The following is an 8,406-nucleotide window of genomic DNA, read 5'->3' as shown; positions in this document are numbered from 1 at the left end:
AATAGGTGGGACAACAAATCGATGTTTCTCTCATTCTCCTTTCCTCTCTATCTAAAAATCAATTTAAAGTTTTTAAATACAAAATCGCATCTAAATCAGTTATGAGACTCAAGGTACAACCATTCATTCTGAGTAAATTCCTCTCCTCCCGTGAAATCAAACATGTTATGTGCTTCCAAATACCATGGTGGGCCGTTATAGGATAGACATCCCCATTCCAAAAGGGAGACATAGAAAGGAAGAAAGGAGGGGCAGGTCCTGCGAAGTCCAGATGCTTCAGGCTCTTTGGCTAGATCAGTGGTTCTCAACCTTCTGGCCCTTTAAATACAGTTCCTCATGTTGTGACCCCCCAACCATAAAATTATTTTCGTTGCTACTTCATAACTGTAATGTTGCTATTGTTATGAATCGTCATGTAAATATCTGATACGCAGGATGGTCTTAGGCGACCCCTGTGAAAGGGTCGTTCGACCGCCAAAGGGTCTCGACCCACAGGTTGAGAACCGCTGGGCTAGATGCTCTCCCCTGCAGGCCTGCTGGAACTGCGGTCCCACCTTCTGGACCCACTGGGCTGAGAGAATCCTGCCTCTGGCCACCCCAGGATGGCATTTCTGCCCCCCGAAGGCCCTGTGCCCATCCATGGCTTTATTAAGGGAAGCCCTGGCAGCAGGGCTCCAGGGCTGGACTTGTAAGCAGGTGGCTCGCCCAGCCTGGAGGCGCAGGGGCAGCCCCACCCCCAGGACTCCGCCAGAGAGTGCTCTGATGAGGGCGCTCAGAGTCGGCCCCACCCTTGAGGTGGCCCTCTGCCTGGGTTGTGTTGCTGGCAGCTCTTCAGAAATCTAGGTGGAGACAGCCACACCCCCCACAGCTTTTCTGGGCACAGCCCAGACCTGAGCAGAACGGCAGGGGCAGCTTCTGCCTTAAAATCCTCCTGCCACAAAGGCCCTTATACTCTAGGCTTGTGATGGGAGGGAGCCCTGATGACCCGCAGCGTGCCTCTGGGTCATTCTCCCATCGTCCTGGACGTCTTTCTCTGCAGCCCTCCTCTTTTCTTCCTGGGCCCTCACCAGAATAGCCAGTGGTCAGTTCATGGCAATATAGGCTCTTCCCAGCATGTGCCCCGAAACCCTTCCAGCCCCTCCCCAGTACCCGGTTCCAAAGCTGCCCCCACCTTTTTGGTTACAGCAGCACCCCCACTTCTCGATACCAATTTCTCTGACTTAGTCTGTTCCTACTGCAATAATGAAATACCAGAAGCTGGGTGGCTTAGAGACAGCAGACATTTATTTCTCACAGTTCCGGAGCCTGGAAGTCCGAAAGCGAGAGGTCAGCAGATCCGGGTCTGAGGACAGCCAGCTCTCTGGTCACAGATGGGGCCTTTCAGCGGCAGCCTCACATGGCCATTCAAGTTTTAGTTCATCAACATCAAAACAAGTTATGAGAGTCGATCCCTCAGTGACAGTAGCCACGTTTGCAGGGCTTATGGCCTCTGACCGTATCAGGCAGCCCAGATAAAACATTTCCACCACCACAGAAAGTTCCATCTGTCAGCACCAGTGTGGAGGAATGCCTGGCATCGAGCAAGCCTCTGAAACGGTTACTCGTAGGATTAACCATATATCTGTTAACTAGTGTAATTATAGTGTTATATCTGTGACTGTTAATCCTGTGCTAGCTTATTGTTATTCTCATATTTATTATTAATCTTTTTTTTTTAAAGTATTTTATTGATTTTAGAGAGGAAGAGAGAGGGAGAGAGAGATAGAAACATGAATGATGAGAGAGAATCATTGATTGGCTGCCTCCTACACACCCCCTACTGGAGATTGAGCCTGCAACCCAGGCATGTGCCCTTGACTGGAATCGAACCTGAGACCCTTCAGTCCATAGGCCAATGCTCTATCCATTGAGCCAAACCAGCTAGGGCTATTATTAATCTTATTACTAACCTATTGTTATGTTATGTTTGTTATTATTAATCCTGTAACCATTAGTTCCTATTATTACTATTAACCCCTGACCCATTAACTGTTATCCTATTTATTATTGCTACTAATATCCTACTGTTATTTTATATTTGCTATTAAACCTGTAATAGTTACTATTATTATTAATTAGACCTGCTAACTATTGTTACATTATATTTATTGTTATCAACCCATTTATTATTAATCCTGTACATCTTAACCTCCATTTTGTTAATGTTAGTTATTAATATTACTATTAATGGTATTAATAAGTACTTATTAATATTGCCATCGATCATTGTTTTGTTATTGTTATTAATCCTGAGAGTCTCTGGCCCTTGGGAGTTGGCAGGCAGCAGGTGCTCTCACCCATTGGAAGGAAGGGCTGTGGGACCTGCTCCCTTCAGACCACCTTGCTTGTTTGGGGAATTCAAATAAACCTCTTTCTCTTTTGGGCCCTAGCAACCTGTGGAGTGGGAGGAGCCACCGCCAGCCAGCCTCGGGAGGAGAAGAAATCGCTGCCCTGAGCTAGATGCTTTCAAATCGAGGGCAAGGTAAGGCGATGGAAGGGCTATTCGTTGTAAACCATTTGCCTTTCTAAGGAAAATCACAAAATGAGAAGTCTCTATTGCTGAGAGCATTGAAACAAGAAGCTGGTTCTGAAGGGGACGCTGCTGAAAAGTTAAGCGAGAAAGAAAACCACTTAGGGCCTCAGAGAAATCTGGCGGGGAGAAGGCTTGCACGGTGATTAAAAAGGGGAAGAACCACAAGTCTCCATTTAAGTCAGCAGAACTGCCGTCTGGGCAGTGAGAGGGAAAGTGCTTGTGGCTGGCAGATTTCAGCAACCATTTGACAACTGCTGTGTACCTGGCAGCTCTGTGGGCATCACCTGGCAGCTGTTGGACTGCAGGCAAGTAACTGCTCTCTCTGGCCCTCGGTCTCCCCAAGTGTGATAAAGAGATAATAATACAGGGTGAATAATTTAGGCTTCCCTCATACCTGTCCCCCCACCCCCTTGTCCCACATCCTCACATGGGTGTGAAAATCACTGGGTTCCCTCCTAATGGGTTCCCAGCTGTGGACTATGAAGCTCAAATCCTAAGTTAAACAGACCCTTTGGCTCAAAACACGCCATGGCTCCCTATTGCCCTCAAGAGAAATCCCAAACTCGCCACCAGTGTCTTCCAGTCTCTAGGTAATGGACCCGCCTTTCCAGGTTCATCTTTCCCCATCTATCAGTCTAGGTATCATCACTGCCTTCTTGACTTTCCTCCAACACACCAAGCTTATTTCCACCTCAGGACCTTTGCACTTGCTGTTCCTTTGGTCTGGAATGCCCTTCCCTCAGACCTCACCTTGCCTGGATCCTACGTGCTTTGGGGTGGGGCAGAGATGTGCTCTCAGCTCCAATGTTAGCTCCTCAGAGAGGTCCTTCCTGAACCTCCAGTCTAAGACAGCGTCTTTCCACTCTCCATCCTGTAATTGTATTGTCATCTTCATAATACATTGCCCCATTTATTGACCTATGCTCTTCACCCCCCCCCCCCCACCAGCATGTTAGCTCCAGGAGCCCAGGGGTATCTGTTTTGTTTACTGCTGTGTCCCCAGCACCTAGAATAGTGCCTGCCCGTCGGTAGATATTTAATACACACGTGTGGAAAGCACATGGTTGTGGCCAGTTCCTTCAAAGTTACAAGAATTTTTCAGCCCACCCGCCCCCTCCCCCCATCTGGGTGGGGTCTGGAAATCCCCTCTTTCCGGGGAACCCCTTGCTGCAGCAGCAGGAGTAGACTTGACTGTTTAGAAACACTAATGTAGTAGTGTTTTCCCTGGGGCAAAACTCCGTGCTCACTGCTGTAATGCATTAAACTCATTTCATCCTCACAGGAACCCACTGGAGTGGGTACTCTCGTATAGTTTCCATTTCATAGATGAGGAAATTGAGGTATGGAGAAGTCTAGTCATCTGCCCAAGACTGAGAAGAGGGGGAGGCAGTGGAACAGAGCACTGAGCTGTCTGGGAAGGGGTGGTGTGGCCCCGGCTGGCTGGGGGCGTGAGCGACTTGTTTCCGGTCGGGAGGGAGGGAAGAATAGGCATTCTTCTCCCTCCTCCCAAGTGTTGGAGGAAGGCTGGCTGAGCCTAGACTCCACCTCGGGACTAGGGGGGACCCCACCGTCAATCTCACCCCACGTAAGGCCCGTCCAGAAAATGAAAGTAATCCGGGGGCGAGCAGAGAGGGAGGCCGGGAGGGCATGGGAGCCAGCGGTCGGGGAGAGCTTCCTGGAAAAAGATGCACTCCTGGAGTGGGGCGACGGGTGTCGGATAGAGGCACGGGCTGAGGCAAGAGCGGAGCTGGGGGCGCGGGGGCTGGGTGGGGTTGGGCTCCTTCCCCAGGCGATGATGAAAGCTGCGGTAGCTATTGCACCGGCTGGACCCGCGCGTGCTGATAAGGCCCGGTCTAGGGGAGTCGGCTGGGGCGCGCCCCCTCCAGGCTGAGCGGCTCGGCCCCGCCCCGCCCCAGGCCCCGCCTCTCCCCCACTTGGCCCCGCCCCCTCCGGCGGAGGCACTCGGTGGTAGGCAGGCGCTAGGTGGGCGGGGCCGGAGTCGTCCAGCCCCTCGGGTCGTTCATTCCCTTCTTTAGGCTGCGCGAGGCGAACTCGGGTGGGCGAGAGAGGGGCGTGGCTTATCAAGGCCCCGCCTCTCGTCCGGCCCGCGTTCGAGACTCTCGGACCTGGTCAGCCTCGGGAAGCAGGGCTGGTGGGCGGGGCCATGATCAGCCCCGCCCCCTCTGGCGGAGTCTGGCTCGCGGTCGAACAGGGGCGGGCTCCGCGGTGGCCCCGCCCCGGGATGGCCCCGCCCCTGTCGTGGCCGCCCTCCCCCGCCGGGCTCCGCTAGCACAGCCGGTTCCTCTTTACATAACGGCGCGGGGCGGAATGGGCTCGGGCCACCGCCTCCGCCCGGCCGCCCGCCTGGACTATCGCGGCCCGCGGTGGCAGCGGTGGCGGCAGCAGCAAAGTTTCCCCGGCGGCGGCCCGGGGGCGCATCCTCCCGCAACTGTCAAGCACTGGCGGCGGAAATGATGAGACGCTGGCCATTTTCCGAGCCCGGGTTTCCTGCCTGAGCCCCGCTCGAGCGAGCCGCGAGCCAGGAGCCGGCGCGCGGGAGAGAACGTGCCCGGGGCGGGGGCCCGCCCGCCCCCTCGGGATTTCGAGGGGTCGGGGGCGCGCGACGCCATGGGCCGGCCGGGCCCGGACCCCCTCTCTCTCAGGTAAGCCCGCCCCTCCAGCTCTCGTCTTGGGGAAGGGAGGGCTTTCGTGGGGGAAGAGGAGGCCCATGTCCAGTCCGTCCAGTGTCTGCGCACGCACAGCAGCCTGGAATACTGTCCTGCCGCTAACTCGCTTGGAGGTGCTCGGGGTGACCCTTCTCCAGCTCCTGTGCCACCCTCCGGGCGACACCCCCACCCACCCACACACGTGTTGGGGATGTAATGGGGATAGCTGAGGCGGTGAGGGAGGTGCTGAGAGAGGGTATGGCTAACACCCCCAATCCACCTCTGAAGCCAGCCCAGCCCGTCGAGGGCAGCCTTCCCGCTCCACGTGTGCCTGGTGGGGAAGGGTCGGGGGTCACCATTTGCGACCTTGAAAGTGAAAGTAGTCCAACTGAGGCCGTGAGAATGGAAGAGCCCTCCAGCCGCAGCTGGCCTCTCCTCTCTCCCGGGCCAGGCCATGTGGCTACCAGGGTACCACCCCAATTTTGGAAGCCCCTCTTCCGCACTCCTTGCATTGTGGGGGTGAGCGGGGTCAGGTACCCCCATGCCACTGAATTTAGAGGTTCACAGGGTTAGAAAGTCCCAGACCCAGGTCTTTTTGGTCTAGGACCCTCACAACCAGGACCTGGGGCTGCTGAGGCTCCTGGGGAATCCTCCCACCAAAGAAATAAGAAGGGGGTGTGGGGCTGCATTGGGCTGATTGATCAGCAGAGCTGGGAGGGTATCTCAGAGGCCTTTAATGCCCCGTGAAGAAATCCCCTTCCTCCCTTTGGCCACCGGGGCTTTTGGAATGATGGGGACTGCATTTGAGGAACTGTATTTGCCTGTCCGGCTTCTTTATTTCTTTAGTTTCCTCATTCTCCTGTTTCTCTTCCCCATTCCCGGGGCTACTATGATGTAGGTGAGGAGGTCATTGCCTGCAGCTGGGGGCCTCCAGGGAGGGACATGGCCAGGCCGGCCCTGGTGGGAGGAAGTGAAATTGGGGTGCGGGCAGGGGCTTCAGAGTAGAGGGCCTGGTAATGCAGTGTCTGCAGGGCCAAGGTCCAGCTTTGGGGGCAGGAGGGGCTGAGATTTGATCCGTACCCCCCTTGCTTGGGAGGCGAGCATCCCCTGACACCTACCAGCTGCCAGGCTCAGCTGGACCACCAGCCCATGCTGCATTCCCACTTAGAGTCCAGCCACAGGGCCCTGCCGGGGCAGTGGGCGCAGGAGTCTCCAGGGTTGTGGGTGCGAGTTGTGTCTGGATTTACCATCACTGACCTGGCTGCCAGAGCGGAAACAGCTCTGTAGGCTCCTGGGACCTGTGCGGGCTGGGACCCGGCCCTAATGAGGGGAGAGCAGGCAGAGGCCGCCTGGGCAGCCTGGGGGTCAGCGGATGAGAGGCCAGAGCCTGTTGGGGAAATTGGAAGGGTTTTTAATACACGTTTTCTGAGCCTTTTCCCACAACCCCCCTCTGGGAGAGAAAATCCTTCTGAGCCAAAGGGTGAACATTCCTAGAACTTGTCGGAGTCCCTGCGGGCTCCAGAGGCCAAGGCGAGGCTGGGAAGGGGCTGGACTGAGGTATCAACTGCTGGGGTCCGAGGACCTTCAGGGGCTCACAATGGCCAAGGAGCATCCTGGAGGCTTAGATTCAATTCTCTCTCTGCCTCTTTCCAACTGAGGGTGGGGGCAGGTGACACTCGTGAGCCCCAGCTTCCCAGTATGTTAAATGGGGTAATAACAGGTTTGTGGTAGAGACTTAATGAGCTAGTGTATGAGAAGCACCTGCTGCCTGGCAGAGAAAGGGTTCAATTACAGGTGGAGGTGGTGATTTCATCACGGCCGTCATTAGTGTTACTGGCTATGGAAGCTCCGAGGTTTCCTGAATCTCGGGGAGAATTCTGAAGACCCAGGCAGGAGGAGCCAGATGGTGCTTCCTGACTATGAGACCTCGCTTAACCACCCCAGCCTCAGTTTTCTCACCTGTCAAATGGGAACATACCTATTTCTTAGGGTCTTTGGAGCCATAAATGAGTGAATTCACCAGGTGTTTACAATGGTGTGATCAGGAGGAGGAGTAGTAACAGTGTGAGATTGTCCTTATACTGTTTGTCATGGAAGTTAGCTCTGCGTGTTTTCCTACCAGGTCGTCCCGATCTCCTCTCTTCTGAACCCTGGGCATGAGCCTTCCCTGATAGGACTTTCTAATACAAATCAGATTCTGGAGAGCCACTCCAGATGTGGCAGTCGCCAGGGCCGGGCAGGTAGCCCTGCAGTAGTTCAGTCTGTGGGGCCCTTTGGATGTCTGGGTCCAGCTGTGCCACCCCGGAACACCCTCCACCTCCTGCAGGGAACTTCTCCTTGAGCAGAGGGGGGTGGGGCTGGAGGCGCTTGGAGGCACTCCCGCTGCCAGTCCTAAACCCCTGCCCACTTTGAGTGGCAGACACAGGGCATATAAAGCACTTAGTGCTGGGCTTGGCACTCAATAGATATTATTGTTATTGTTATTATTAACTGAGAGGCCTTTCCTGTTAAGTTCCCACATCTCCCTGGTAGCAGCATGGGCTTTGAAGCCGAATATGGTCTCTGCTAGCTTGTAGCTGTGAGGCCTTGGGCAAGTTACCTAACTTCTCTGGGCTTCACTTGCCCATTGGGAGCCAAGAATCCCTGCCTCTCCAGGGTATATGAGCCTGAATATGAGCTCATGTGCCAAGTGCATGAGCCTGGCACAGAGTGTTGGGTATAATTTCTATAGCTGTGTGACCTTGGGCATGTCCCTTAACCTCTCTGAGCCACAGGTTTCCTCATCTAGGACATGAGAGTACAAATGACTACACAATAAGAGACATGCATGTGCCTGGCATACAGTCAGTGCTCAATAAGTGGGAGCTACTGCTATTAATGCCCAAGAGGGGGTTGGCACTTAATTGCCAGGTTTCCAGGGAAAAGACTCCCTAGGGGGCCCTGGTTGTTCAGCATTTGGGACTGGGTGGGGCAGGAAGCTGCTTCCATCTGGCAGACAGGAGAAGCCCGCCTCGCAGAGTCCAAAGGTGTCATGCAAGTTGCTCGTTCCCAGCCAGACCCTGTTCCCAGCTGCCCGTCCTCCCCAAGGAAACTGAGGCGGGCAGGCTGCCCAGGGGAAGTGACTCAGCTGGGGTCACTAGCTGAGTCAGGCCTAATTGGACCCAGGAG

General features: G+C 54.7%; 1 protein-coding gene across 2 annotated transcripts in view; it reads left to right on the top strand.

The window, feature by feature from the left end:
• The first annotated feature begins 4,881 nt into the window (after positions 1-4,881).
• The window catches only part of SH2B3 (SH2B adaptor protein 3), a 35,691-nt gene continuing 32,166 nt past the window's right edge, over positions 4,882-8,406 (top strand). For both annotated transcript variants that reach the window (XM_070399301.1, XM_070399300.1), the window contains exon 1: positions 4,882-5,235. The gene's annotated coding sequence lies outside the window, so the exon portion shown is untranslated. The remainder of the gene's footprint in view (positions 5,236-8,406) is intronic.

This window comes from Myotis yumanensis, unplaced genomic scaffold, assembly GCF_028538775.1.
Source record: "Myotis yumanensis isolate MYYU_CA2020_CCGP unplaced genomic scaffold, mMyoYum1.0.hap1 SCAF_19, whole genome shotgun sequence".
NCBI lineage: Eukaryota > Metazoa > Chordata > Mammalia > Chiroptera > Vespertilionidae > Myotis > Myotis yumanensis.
This window is presented reverse-complemented; position numbering and strand designations above follow the sequence as displayed.